This window comes from Varroa destructor, unplaced genomic scaffold (genome assembly GCF_002443255.2).
Source record: "Varroa destructor unplaced genomic scaffold, Vdes_3.0 BEIS01000002.1, whole genome shotgun sequence".
In the NCBI taxonomy this organism is placed as follows: domain Eukaryota; kingdom Metazoa; phylum Arthropoda; class Arachnida; order Mesostigmata; family Varroidae; genus Varroa; species Varroa destructor.
This window is the reverse complement of record NW_019211455.1, coordinates 23685867-23700553: the sequence shown is the minus strand read 5'-3', so window position 1 is coordinate 23700553 and position 14687 is coordinate 23685867. Positions and strand designations below refer to the sequence as shown.

Sequence of the window (14687 nt, the reverse complement as noted above, 5' to 3'; positions counted from 1 at the left end):
TTTTTCCATATGGCAGTAACTCATAATGCGCGCTCCGTTTCCATAGAGCATCGCGTTCCTCAGCGTCAGCCTGGGCCTTACCACAGATCTTAACGCACATATACTTTGTTCTCTTTTATTTACCCATTACTATCGTATGTGATCCACTTTTCACTACCCGTGATCGAAATGGCTCAATTTTGCTACGTTTCCGTAGAATTTCGCAAATAGAGCTATAATCGAACAAATTATCTTACGTCAACTTGTGAGGCATCTAGACATCGACCTTTCTTTTATGGCCAACTTCCTTCAAGCCTTTCTGCTGGCGAATATTAAGTTCCTTGGCGATACTAAAGCGACTCACATGCCGGTCTGGTTCAACTTTCACAATAATTTCATCAACTTTTTTCCCAAGTTGGTCGACCACTGCGAGGAGCATCTTTTACATCCAAATTGCCTGAACGAATACGACAGAACCATCTTTTCAGCGTTTTTTTTTTTTTTTTTTTCTGAAAACGCATGCTGATCGTAAGCAGCACAAATTTGTTTTATGGGCCTGGGCAGCACTTGTGCCTTATCGTAATAAATTTATAAAAGATCTCGAATCTTTGCAGGAATTCCACTCATATTCAAGGCGCTCTATTATGAATCTGAATAAAGACATTCAAACAATTTCGTTACAACTTCTACTGCCAGATCTCCAAATGGCACCAACGCCAACCTAGCGCAACTTACGTTACCTGAAGTAAATGACCTTAAGGTCATTTACTTCAGGTAAAACGATCGTCGATTTTCAGAAACGAAATATGTTTCTTGTACTTTTTACACCTGTTTACTTTCCGATTTACTATATTACACTCTCCTGCTACTCTAGCAGATGTAAGATAATCATTTTCAAACCGTCGGTGAACCTTGTCCTGTCGGTGAAGCGTTATTAATGAACTTTGTCTTTGATTGTTACCCGGTCAACAATCTATCACTTCGAAATTCCAGCTACACCGGTGTACGAATACGACTTTCATTGCCAGACGTTAATTAAATTGGGTGTACTGCCGTTAACAAGTCTAATCAACTAGTATCATTACCCAGCCGGTTCGGCAGATAAAAAGCACTATATCAGTCGCTTATCTTTATGGTCACGGCCTACCGAAGTGTAGCTCGTAAGCCTGTATGATTCATGATTTTATGCTCCTATTCCTGCTCCAATGTTGCACCTCAAAGATTCGAGTCGATGGATAGTTGCGCCCCATGGGGCCAGTTTTGCGCGCGGCTGTATTTAGCATGGCGCTCCGTGTCTTCTCCAAACTCAAGCGTAGTCAGCTTGGTAGCAACTGGAAAACCATTTCTAACATATTGTGCTTCCAGCTGTACTTTTAAAATGTCCAGAAGTAGCCACATGTTTTCTTTCGAGTCGCTCAGCGCTGAGATCGTAGCTGGCGGAAGTGGTGCTCCTCGTTTTCATTTTCGATCCACACAGAACCGAGTGTGGCCGTATCGAAGGCAACGTAAGGCCTCGAGATATTGCCGAAAACGGGTGCCCAATGGTGGATAAAAACGATTTTTTTTTTGTTCTAAGCTGAAAGTAAAAGACGCCGAAAAATGACCTCCGTCATTGTTTTTCCAACTTCACCATTATTAGAAAACTGAGAACATCTACGATACACTCCACCCACAACACTAACACGCATCTATTAGAATTAGCTATCTAAAGACGGCTTTCCTTACGCTGTCCAGTTCTAAGAAGCGCTGTCAACAGCACCAGATATGATGAGTGCTCAGACTTTCTCCCCTGTTCGGAACTCAGTCTACCGTCAGCGACCATTACTTTCACAGATCTGACTTTATCGGTTAATAATAAAAGCAATCATAACGAAGCCAATGGCAGTACTTCGTTTTTGAGCGCGTCGTTCAGTTTGCACAGAAACGTGACGTTTCTATCAAACGTATAGAACGCGTTTACCGCTACTGTTTTTTTTTCTACTACCGCTACTTTTTCCGCTACTGGAGTAGCTGCTCACGTATTGGCAGATGAAACGTGTTGGGTAGACACTCTAACCTGACGCCGGCGTCAATTAGCTATGGAGCTAATGATCAAAATGGAAAAGCAGCGTCAACAACCGACCAGTCACTTCATTGGTCCGTTTCTGTGCGCTACTTGATTGACGGCGTGCATCCTGGTTCGTTCGATAACCGAAATACCTAAACGTCACTGTGACTGGTGCTCCCTCTTTCCCTTCCACATACGTCGTTCTCTTAACCTTGGGGTTGCGCTGGAGGCGTTGAGGCGCTCTTGCCAAACAATGATTTTCTACTCATTTTTCAAGTGTATTACTAGTTGTGGATTTGATCGGGCCTGTTATAGAGCTACTAGTGATTAATAGATGATATCTGTGGTGAGAGCCGAAGTGGTCTACATCCAATATAAATATCTGCCGATTTTTACTCACTGGTTACGATCAAGAAGGCAGATTAAAGGACAACGTGTGCATATATATCACGCTATGACATAATGGTTTTCGAGCCGCAGAATTTTTCATGTCGCGTGCCGTTAAATACTGACGATTTAAGAGAAGAAATAGCGTCGTAATATCATGCCAGCCCTCAGCGACTTCCTAGACATTCCGAATTGGTCATCAGACTCTCTATAGAGCAGCTTCAATAATCTAACAACATATCACAACTACCTAAACTATTATCAATGTTCTATTAGCGAACAAGATCTTTCGGTCAAACTAGAAATATAATATTATTACTCTAAACGATGGTACATTCCGAACCACACCGGTTTTGTGACAGGGCCCTGGATACAAATCGGCTTAACTGTTTCTATAGTTTAGAGATTTTTCTAAGATGACGTACTCAGATATCACGTTATAAGTTGACTCGGGCTTACTCCCGACCTATTTGCATCTTGTACGTTCAGATCCTACGTCCATCTGACCGACTAGTTAGAACTGTTCCGACGATGGTCGCACTGCTGCAGCTGAGAATGTCGTTTGTCCGATCCAATGCTCGGCTCTGAAATCGCCTGTCAGTCGAATTTCCAGGAGGTGACCGATCAGCTGGCGGTGACACTTACCGAATACTGGGTTTACGAGACAATCATTGGTGATATTCCATGAATACTGCAGTGATAATTATACTTAGCTACGAATGGGCAGTTACTTAGGAAAGAGCCATTGAACGAACAAATGTTCAGCAAACGGGGCCAGGATGTGTAGCGAAATAGTCTACTTCATAATGTCGTTGAAAGCCCTACTGACTTCTAGCTAGCCCTTGTCAGTTGACCTGAGGAGACAGAAACATATCGAGCTGAGTGCTGGTTAAGCTCCGGCCGACGTCCAGGTTGCAAGTGGTGGCTGTACACAGTATCGGCAATCGGGACTATCAATATTCACAGCAAACAACCGTGTTAGTAAACTGTGCATGTAAACTCAATAATTACCATTCTAAAGAATCCAATGCGGCCAAGTCATCACAAACAAGGCCACAGTAAGAGGTAAACACGACAGTCAAACGGCCAAAAACCAGATCAGATACCCGACCATACGTCTTCTATCGATTATTTAACCGTTTTATGTATATAGGAATTCACATGTATACTTGGCTATGTTACTTCCTGCAGATTTTTGGGGCACCTCCTTGTTTCGTACGCAAGCGCGCATGCGCAGATAAATGAGTCACATGTTACATGTGTACTATGTCATACTTAATGTATTGGAGGGTACCAGCGAAGATCCGCATCCCTCTCGTATTTCTCGCACTCTTCTTAGAACAAAAGAAAAGCCAGCTGACAGACGAGAATCGTTAGGGCCCGGTAAGCACTGTCATATCATATGGATGACGCAAGTCTCCCTCTCCGTTGTCGACGGCGCCATCATCGGCGTCAACGTCAGTCACCCTTTTAATCGAGAGAGAGAGAGAGAGAGAGAGAGAGAGAGAGAGAGAGAGAGAGGGGGGGGGTAACCGGAAACAGCAACAGAAGCAACAGTGCCGATAGGAGTAGCGCGTGAGTCAGCTACCAAGTGATGACGCACAGGACAATAGTAAAGACATTCTGACTCGCAATGTACCCGTGACACCCAAGCAACAGCCCACACCTAGTGAGCGAGACACGTCGGTCTAGCTGATTGACACGCCAGTCGGTACGACATTGATCTACGGGAAAAGCATCCTCTAGGTTATACTGCTGACCATTGAGAAAACATACGTTCGGTGACGGATTTACTGGCTAACTTTCGATGATGTCGCTCTTTTCCAGTCTGCACTCTCATAAACATCGTGCTCGAAACTGGGAACCGATGACGATGATGTTGAGGCTGATTACGGTGCCCAAATAAAGTACCATATATATGAGCATTCTCGAATGCCACACAGAACCATAAAAGGCAAATTGAAATCAACGAAATGGTGAGCGCATTTGCGAGCAGAGTGACGAGTTTACTATGTTCTATCATTATGGAAAGTATATTTCACTGGCCTAAGTTTAACCCGTATATTTATTGGACAAAACTCTTGGAGTGTGTTGTTGTGAACTTGTTAAAGACGTTGGCAACTTACTTAGACGAAGTTTTAAGATCAATCACTGCACCCCTACCACGAAAATGTTTATTTCGACCAACAACTTTAATCGTAAGATTTTTACTTTTCGGCGTATTAAAGCTTCCCTTATTTAGAATAATACCTTCTCGGTATCAATCATCAGCTGCTCGTTTCGTTGTTACACAAGTACGTCTTGCTAATATTATTTACTAAGCATTGTAAGGGGTACGATGATGATCTTGATAATTGTTAAGTCTTTCTGACACGATTCGGCGTAACGTTCTCGGTAGAAGACAGATTTTTTGTTTTTCTAACGGAATACAATTATCCCTTTTTATTAGGAAGGTTTGGCTTGAAGGAGGAACTAAAAAAATTTTGTGTTGCTTAAAGAAACATCAAACAAATGCTTTGTTATACTTCTATGCACCTAATTTGCAAAATACAACTCCACTGAGTTATGACCCGATGTAACGGGCACGTTTTAAAAAAGTCCGGCAGCACCTGGCGACAAATGTTTTTGCAAACTGCCAGCAGCTTATGTCGTGGGGATGTTAAAAAAAAAACTCTGTGTTACAGCGGTTGTTTGCAATTTTGGAGAAATAATCGTTAGTTAAAAATATGTTATTGTAAATGAGAAGCAATAATGCCCCTAATATACAATGCCTACTGAACCTTAACGGCTGATTCAGATCCACAAGAGTCTTCTTCTTTTGGATGATCTGTTTCTTTAAGTATACAGCAGATTTGAGTAGATGATCTTGGACGTTCGATACGTTTAGGTCAGGGTGTCGTCTTTAGGTATCACGTGTGATTCTCCCAATGAAAATACGTTTCTTTTCTACTGAAGCAAGATATGCTTTGGCGAAAACTTTCAGCTAGAAAATAAAAGGCGTGTGATAGGCTAATGTCTACTACTTAAATATACCGTAAGGATACATGACTTTGATTGAATGTTATTCTAACTAAAATATACCTTGTTTTCTGTGTAAAAATAGAAAATCTATTATTATTATTAGAGAGCGCCTACAGCAGCTGAATCCGTATCAATGTGAAATTCAGATGTATGCTTTTCAACATTAGCTAGCCTGTTGATTTTTTGACGTTACATACAGAAAAAAGATCACATGTGGTGATCTGGCACTAGTAAAGACCATATGCGTACATTTCAACGTATCTATCTCGTCGGAGCAGGAGGGGCGTTTGATTCGTGCCATGATACCGGCACTACACAGAAGTTTTCGTACAACTCAGCCGAGGGAAGTTAACTCAAATATAGATTAAACAGTTGGGTGCTAATTACAAGACAATTCTAGATCAACTGTGGTACAATGAAAAACACCGCCCATTACGTAAATTTACGGCCCAGTAAGATGTAAATTTCAACGGTAACCGATGCGCGATATAGAGAAAAAGTCAGACTGCAAGCCTTGATACGAAAAAAACAACGAGTCATTCTATTTTCTAATCACAGTTATAGAACGATGCGAATGAAGTCAACTTAGGTGCACGTGAATGCTGAAGTGTGTGAAGCCATAAGCAGGTGTTGAAATACTCAAATTGAGACATGGCGTTTTTGGACGAAATTTATAGCGTTTTCACAGCGTAAAACGGCTTTGATTTCTATATGTGTATGTTTGATATTGTAGAATTATATACGATTTGCTGTTTACTTGTTTCTTTGTGAACCAGCAAACGGCGAGTTCATGAGCCGAAGTCTGGGTCCCCTCGTCTGCCATTGGATTTCCAATACGAGAAATACACGCCTTGATGCGAAGCGTAGTAGTCTTCACGTCGAAGAACCTATGTTTGGTACGCTTTCTTTCACGAGACCAACTATTGTTTTTAGGTCACCGAATACGATATGTAAGTTTGTGCGGAGCATATACTGACATGTGAAGCACAATAAATACGAAACAAGACTGAAGCTTACCTGGCTCACTTCATGACCAGCGCCAGGAAAGGGAATACAGATGACTTCATGTGCGACGGCTTGCTGATTAGTACTAGATCTATGTGCCAAATAAAAGTAACTGGTATGCGTATTTTTCTTTCTTGGATTATAACTGGAAAAAGAATTTTAAATATAGGCTTTTTTAATTAATTTCTGGTATTTTCGCCGATTCTGTAAGTTTTCCATTAGCTGTTGTATAACTGTTGTAGCATAGCTCGCATTTCTAGCAACGTTAGCAAGAGCTCGAGTTGTCACCTTCGTTGCGAGACTGAAGCCGTACGGGAGAACGATGTGATCAAAAGCTGAGAATCTCTTCATATCACTAGAAAAAGTTGCCGAAGACAATATCTGTGCCAGAATGTCTTAGCTAGCAAGTTACATTATATAGAGTATTTAGGAAAAGAGAGAATCCGTAATAATAAAACACGGATTACTGAAAATAAATGCAAGTTTGGCACGATCGAAATCTAATAAGATATATATATATATATATATAGGAACGGATTTGAAACAAAGCCACTCATTCAGCAAGCTCATTTATCTGGAACAATGTGTGATTCTACACAAATTTTGATGGTCAACGCATAAATCAGTTCATGACGATTTTTTAGTAAAATAGATTTTCCTCTGGGCCTAAAACGCTTTTCCGTGCTATGTAAATCTGTAAATATCGCCCACATTCCCAAGCCTACTTGTCGTCTCAGAGGGCAAAAACCATTACATTTGATGCACTGAAAGACTGACCGATATAAACTATCCAAGCGAAATAGTGCATCGTCAGTTACGGATCTAGTTAAAGTTTCGGAATCAAATGATTTAAATCACTGATAAATCGTCTTCAAAAACGGGCCTAAAACAAATTCACGAACATCTTTTTACCGATAACGATAGCCGCACAATTAAGTTTCTTGAGATTTCATCTAAACGTCCCATAGATGCAGAAGTGGTTGGGCAAGAATCTCAATACGCCGATACGCTGAGAAGCAGAAACGTACATGCAGAAATGTGAAAAGTCGAGAAGAAAAAAGCACTGCCTACATGTACCGGCCAATAGACGCTGGATAAAGCTAAAATGCTTTATTAAATATTTCAGGGTAATCGAAAATGACGTCTTATACCGTTTTTTTAACTGGTTTTAAACTCTTCTAATCGTTAACCTTCTAGTTTAGCGCAGGAAAAACTGTCTTCAGTTCTTCCGATATCGTGTGATGATCGGCAACGGGCTCGAAAGCGGTTTTATCGGGGGATGGTGACGACTCAGCGAATTCATGTACCCCTACAGCTACATGATTGTCGGTGCTTTTATATTCAGGGCTGGTTTAGTAGTTTGTTGCTTTAGATTGTGCATTATTAAAGCAACAGTTAACAACGAAGACGCTTTATTACATAACATAGAAGCTGGGCGCCCTGCGCAGACCTCAAGCAACTTTCACTCCGTTGGTTATCTCCGCCGCTGCTTTTGTCTCGCGGACGAACCGTCCCATTTTTTCTGATAGCGACAACCATCATTTCAACGAGTGATTCACTCAAGAGGTTAATGAAGATTCGGAAAATGACATACGATACGTATGTCTATGCGTAGAGACCTATACAAACGGACGAACACAAACTCCCAGGAAAGCAGGGAGCCTTGGCGGTTGTTTATGAGACGATGGCGTTGCTTACGGGTCTGGGCCGATATGACGCGCATCGCGAATGGATAGTGGCCAACAATTACAATTTAAGCCAATAGTAGTCGTAGCAGTACAATGTAACAATTTCTGTCAATGGACGTGTTAAGGTTAGAATGTATCTAGCTGGGCGTCGCATGTCCGACGGAGTCGTCTGTTAATGATAGGCCAGTAACTCATACGATATGATGAAAAGAAATTGGCTTTTGGAGAATCGAGTGATAAATGCTTTTGGTTACGGGTTATAACGTTTGATCAGTAACTTATTGAGGCCTATTTTAGCTAACTTCTGAAGTCCTCATTCGATAAGTCAATAAGCAGAATTATATCTCTACCTTCTTATCAGTGAACTTGCATAAAACATCATGCCCAACTGACGAAATTTCACTGCAAAGTTATTCGAAATCCAAAAATGGACATTGTTAAACCAGATCAATTAAATGATAATCGGCGTGGTGCACTAGAGCTAGGCGGTAAACTTAAGAAATATCCTTGTTTAGGCGGAAGCACTAATTGTAAACGGTCCACGTGGCTGATATCGAAGCAGGCTGAAATTTAGTTACCGGCAAGAACTTCACACTGTGTAAAAAGTTATAGTACTAGCTGAACAGTAATTGCCGGCTGGCTAAAGACCAACAAATCTATTATGTTACTTTAATCCGTTGACGTTTAGGTGGAGTCCGATAGTTCGATCATTAGTAACGTTGCCATGTTTAATGATCTCCTTATCGTTCCCATTCTAACTATATGTATATATACACACAAAAACACATTATTGTTATCTCTAATTCTATTCGTTCGCTCGTTAGCTCGGCCAGCCAGATTTTGTCGTAATTACACCCCCATCCAGCGCTTCCCCCAAACCCTCCGCATCTGAAGTCGCCACGACAAGCTTCACCGCTGTCGCCATTATTACGATCAGCGACGCAGCAATTGTCCCCCAATCTTCCCGAAAAGCCTGTTCATCTTTGAGCAACGTGCACTTCGTTTCTGGCAATGGCAACTGTTGTGAGCGGTTAGCTAAGTTGACGGATGACTTCTGCGTCTAAATCTCCTCGACATCTGTTACCCGCTTAGATATCTGCATAACTTCAACGAAGCCGACGATACAGCATCAACAAACATAAAAGTTGAATTACAGAGGGGTCACTGAAACGCCAAAATTCGATATGTTACATACAATGCAGTGGTGCTAGCGGAGGTGGTAGCGCGACCGCGGGACGAGACAGTTAATATTCAGTCCAGCCGCCGGTCAACCAACCGAGCCGAGTTCGAGAAAGGTGGCTATTAGCGATAGCCTCTCCGGCACTGGCCAGATGATGCCAGACTGATTGCGTAGTCATGGAAGAAACTGCTAGCGCGGTACAGCTTTCGAATATCTAAAATAGAGTAATGCCTTCCAGCCGCTTTCACTCATGCGGCTATTTTTATAGTATTCTTGTTTTTTTTTTGGGGAGGGGGGCTGTGACTCGATCTGCTCTCAGAATTGCTCTGCTTGCCGGAATCCGTTGGTAAAAAATATCTAACGATTGCGGCCGTTGACGATTTGCATCATCGTCAGTGGACATCAACAAGATCATCAGCAGCATTGAATGTCATCATAATCCCGGTGAGTCGAGCCGGAAAAACTGCCATTCAACGGCGTTGGCCAAAATAAAAGCTTTGCCTGCCTATGTACACACAGCCACTCAACCCCTCACCTCCACCATCCTCGCGCCTCGCGGAAAACTTTTCAATGCCAACCCATCACACGCATAAATGTTTATAAGATATAGTAATTATATGGCGTTGGTATCTATATCCAATGCGGAATCGCACGAACGCCAATAGGACCTATCCTAATCCGGATAATAGATCAACTTTGTAAGTTAATTCAACGAACTCAAGTAAAAAGAAACTATGCCCACTTTTAATAAGCATATGCGTTTATGGCCCAGATAGAGATACATGATCATTATGTCTAGTGTACATCATATCGCTGATCCAAAGCGTGGGACGCGGCCGACCAGTTGTTAGCGTGGACAATTAAAAACAACAACAGCTATTGCGTGAAACAGCTCCAACTATGATAGGAAAAGTATCGAAACTTGGGCTGACAATTCACTCTGTTGACAGCACTTAAAAATGTATTTTTTCAAAATAGAAAACATGTTATTGAAGTGTTGGCTTGTTAACGGTTTCAACCATTTTCTAATAGCTCGTTAGGCTCATGTGGACATAGCGTTCCACTCATCGACAGTTTGATATGCGTGCATGCCGTCTGGTAAATTACCGATAAATGATATCGTCTTATGTGCCCTAGCGTCAATGCCAAAAATGCCAAAAAAAACTAGGACAGCAAAATGAGGTCTTTGAAACATCTTGCCTGCTTATTTTGCAGGTATCTGCACAGGGACAAACAATCGTGGCCGCCGGCGCCGTGAGTAAAATCCTAAATCATTGAACTGTATATAATACATACGTGTCTACATTGATCACTGCAAAAGGCCGCCCGACTAATCAGGGAATAGCTAGCTCTATTGTGATCGCTAAACTTGATAAGTAACGATCGACTTTTGATTGGGCCGTATCACGCTGGGCAGTGTCATCAACGGAGCTGTGTCCTTTTTCATCGCTCTCGCACAGTCTTCGGGTTTCGCGTCCCACCCATGATGACGATGGTTAAGAGGGCATTATTTAGTCAGAACTCACTAACCTCACCGAAGAGGAAAGACAATACTTTAACCAGCAAGTCCTCTATCCTATTATCGATGATTAGAGTGGTGCGGGGACGTGTATCACATGAGCGCATATTACGTATAAATTCGCTGTGTGTTAAGTAATGTCTATATTGGTAGGCTGGCAAAGGCAGCCTTCGCTCTTGTGACAATCCTGGGATCTGCCTGTTTATCGTAGTCTTTGAAAATGTCCAACCATCCTGAATCGCTAGCATCAGCGATCTGCGCCTAGCTCTCTTCGTCAAAGTATAGTAAATGTCAGGACAACTAACCATACAGAGCATACTGAAATTAGCCGACGCTCTGCTGTAGACTGACACAGGCTTATAGGGTGATGAAGAAACCGTTCGGGGCTTTAACGCTGCGACGAACATTTTTCATACATGACATACAGCAAAATAAACAGGAGAGGTCGCTGTTGAGCAGAGAAGTCAGCTAACTTTTTCCCCGTTTTCCCAAATACTTTTCAAATTTCCTTTTCCTTCGCACCGTTTCCCTTGTTCGGAGTTCTTCAGATTTACCTGTGCCTGTCCGTGCACCCCTGTGTATGTAGGTCGTGCACGTGTTTCTAATCGCACGTATGCCCTCTGTCGCCCCGCTCATCCACCGGTATCAACGAGGTGGGAGCCTCCTTATTGCCATTATCATTCAAAGGTATGACTATTACTTCAGTCTACAGCGACAAAAGATAGGTGACAGACAACGAGAGAAAGAGACAGAGACAGCCAAACCGAAGATGTAATGGCACCAAAGCAAATGCATTGTGCCTTTACGGCAACTGCCGACTACTACATGTACTATTCACTTTGTATATATAAGATAATAATTCTAGCGGCAGACCGAGCAGCTGTTAATGAAACACCTTTCGCCCATTGAGCAAACCCACTTACGAGCATTCCTACAAATGTATGCAATACGGCATCAAAATACGCCTAGTCGCGATGTTGATTTAACGGGGATGCGATGTGCGGCGCTTCGAAAAGTCCTCATGCCGCTGCTCGTTTACCTGCAGCTCATTTTCTTTGCAGAATCAGCGGCTCTAATGGCTACGTTGCGGCAGTCAGAAGGACGTAACGCGGCGACTCTTCTGCCTCAGTCGGATAGTGGCTGGATCCGCGGCAAGTCGCCCCTCGTCACCGTCACAAAAGTCACTGATGCGACGATCGCACTGGTACTGCTGCCAGTAGCAATGGCGCCGACGCCGCTACTACAGCTTGTGCATATCCCCGTTGCTATAAACCGATTTGTGTAAACGTAGGATCCACACTTTCCTGTCTGATAGGATGGTTCATGCTGCCAATGCGGTGGCAGTCTATGAGCGTATTACAGTCAGATGCGTTAATCTTTCTAGATACGACGCTTTTCAGGGGAATAGGATGGGAAAAGCGAAGTGAATTAACTCACTGCGTGTGATAGCGTGCAGAATACAGGAAAATCACTTTAAAATGTCAAAAATACCCATCAGTCGCGTTGCAGTATCACACATAACAATGTTCTTTTTTTTTTGTCGGAATTGGTCGGATCAGTGGTCGAATTGTTAGGCGAACGAGGATAGGTGCGCCGCTAGATATATATAGTCTGAATTTCCTTATATATATAGTTCTAGAATCATGGTTTATAAGGCTGTAGCCTTCCGTATCCATTCTGCGAATAAGGCTCGATTCGAGAAGCTGAGGCTAGTACCTTCCTCGTTCCATCGCTCTCATAAAACAGATATAATCTAGTTATGTTCATTCACTATTTTTGAAATAATACGATGCCTATCGAATAATGAGATTCCAGCTACGTCTCTCGGCGGATATCTGTAGTGCGTCTTATCGGTCGTCACCGCATCGTCAGGCAGGGTAGTCGTCGCAGACCCCGTTACGATCACCAGCCAGCCAGCCAGCCAGCCAGCCAGCCAGCCAGCTTGCTCCTGTCGTCACTTGGAGTTAAGTTTGACTACAGCTCGCACGTTAGCAGACGCTTTTCTGTTGATTCTCCACTTACTCCTTTCCTCGGATGGGCTTGCTGGCAAATCAACCTGTCGTCCGCCTGTAGACATTTGTTCGAATGCAGTCCTTCGCCGTCGGCACCCGGCCGCGAACGCAGAACCGGCTCAGCGATGTTGCAGCAGGTGTTTCAGGGATAGGGATTCGTTCGCATCACAGCCCGTTGCCCGGGGAACATCTGCAGCGCGTACTATTGTACCAGTATCTGCAAGCCAAGATGGCCGGAAGGCTAATAGCTGAAACTGTACGTTTTCCTAGCGATGTCGTCATCGGCGCTGGTATCATGTCGACATCGTTAGAAAATCTCGGCGTCCATCAGTCGGTCTATTGAGAACTATCGCTTTGATTTTGCATCCGCACAGCTCAGTGCCTACGCTAATCAACTTGTTTGGCTTCTTCCATGTCTCTAGCCTCTATCATATAGTTAGCGACTTATTTCCATATATCTGACCTTTTTTTTTGTTGGCATAGCATTTTTCCTATCAACATTACACTACAAACAGGACAAAAAAGAAACCACCCACTATTTGAAGGGTTTCTGTGCGAAAGTCCGAGTCCATCTTGGCTAAAATTGGTGACGTTCACTTACTTTTATGGAGAACAAATAATGCGCTTATTGAGTTTTTTTTTGGGGGTAGTAAAGGGAACGAGGTAAAATTGCAAACGCGCTTAATGCGTGCTAGCTATTAGCTGCTATAAGCTTATGGAGCACTGGAGTTCCGCGTAGCTACGTGTTTGGCTTTTTTTTCTAACAGCAACATGGTAACTATATGCTAAAGCGAACATCTGCCATCGCTGAAATTTCGACCAGCGAAAACAGCATACTCTCGGCCGTTATTTTAATTTACTCAAAGAAACGCGCATCAGCGACACGGACCAGGCCGCACGAAAAAAGCTCGTCCTGCGAATTATCCTAAATATTAGATGCGATTGTCAGCAATAAAAAAATCTACATAATAAACAACACACAAAACAGCTCGAATCTTCATCTCTAACGTGACGAAGACGACAAACGACAAAGGGAGTCAGCAGTCGATTCGAAAATATCACCAAAGGCGCCTATACGTACATTACTTCAATGAACGCATTAGCAGCTATTTTTGCTGCTCGTACGCCAGCTTACTGAAGTGAAGTAATGAAAAGGAAACAAGAGCATTCATGGGCACGTAATAACGGCGACAAATCGTATAGCGTCGAAACCGGTTCGATTGGTTCAGGTGCCTGCCCTGTCACTTAAAACTATATATACAGTCCATCACTCGCCTATCCTCCGACGATGATCCGTACAAGCATTGGTAATATGGCCAGTACCCTTTGCTGCAAGTAGCGCTTGTCGCTAGGATGCGCCACGAAGTTGAAGAATAGTATTCACTTCATGATGCTATACTTCGTTATCTTGCATTGGAACTGTATTGATTGGACCGCCATGATGGTGTTAATAACGATGACCGTAACGACTGCCGTACGGTAGCGGCCACCTGTGGTTTCACGAGGGGCAAATGGAAAATTGAGTCCACAGTTGAAGCCTGCATGAGGCTTATAATTGATGCAGGAGTGGTAAAGATAAATCGATTACTAGCTACCCATATGCCAAAGACCAGACTAAGTAGATAACGATGATTCAAATGGGGTTAATATTTTACAACGATGACACCAGGCCGCTGGCTGTACAGATGGACGAATTAAAGAAAAAAAGTGAAATCACATAGGTCCTTCGATATTATTCCGGTCTAAATGCTAAAGTTAATTAAAGTTAGAGGTAGAATTGTTAACTTATATATATATATAAGTTAACAATTCTACCTCTAACTTTAATTAACTTTAGCATTATATTATA

The 14687-nt window shown here is 42.7% G+C and overlaps 2 protein-coding genes across 12 annotated transcripts in view; one reads left to right on the top strand and one right to left on the bottom strand.

Annotated features, from left to right (window-relative positions):
- LOC147757548 (uncharacterized) overlaps nt 1-14687 on the top strand; it is a 145123-nt gene that overhangs the window by 92369 nt on the left and 38067 nt on the right. For 2 of the 11 annotated variants that reach the window (XR_015321909.1, XM_086981081.1), the window contains exon 1: nt 1411-4389. The exons of 7 other annotated variants lie outside the window; for them this stretch is intronic. The gene's annotated coding sequence lies outside the window, so the exon portion shown is untranslated. Of the gene's footprint in view, nt 1-1410; nt 4390-6210; nt 6564-14687 lie in introns of those variants that run through there. 2 more of the 11 variants (XR_015321912.1, XR_015321911.1) reach the window with 2 other exon arrangements.
- Nucleotides 1-14687, bottom strand: part of LOC147757549 (uncharacterized) — a 69387-nt gene that overhangs the window by 27907 nt on the left and 26793 nt on the right. The gene's annotated exons all lie outside the window — the stretch shown is intronic.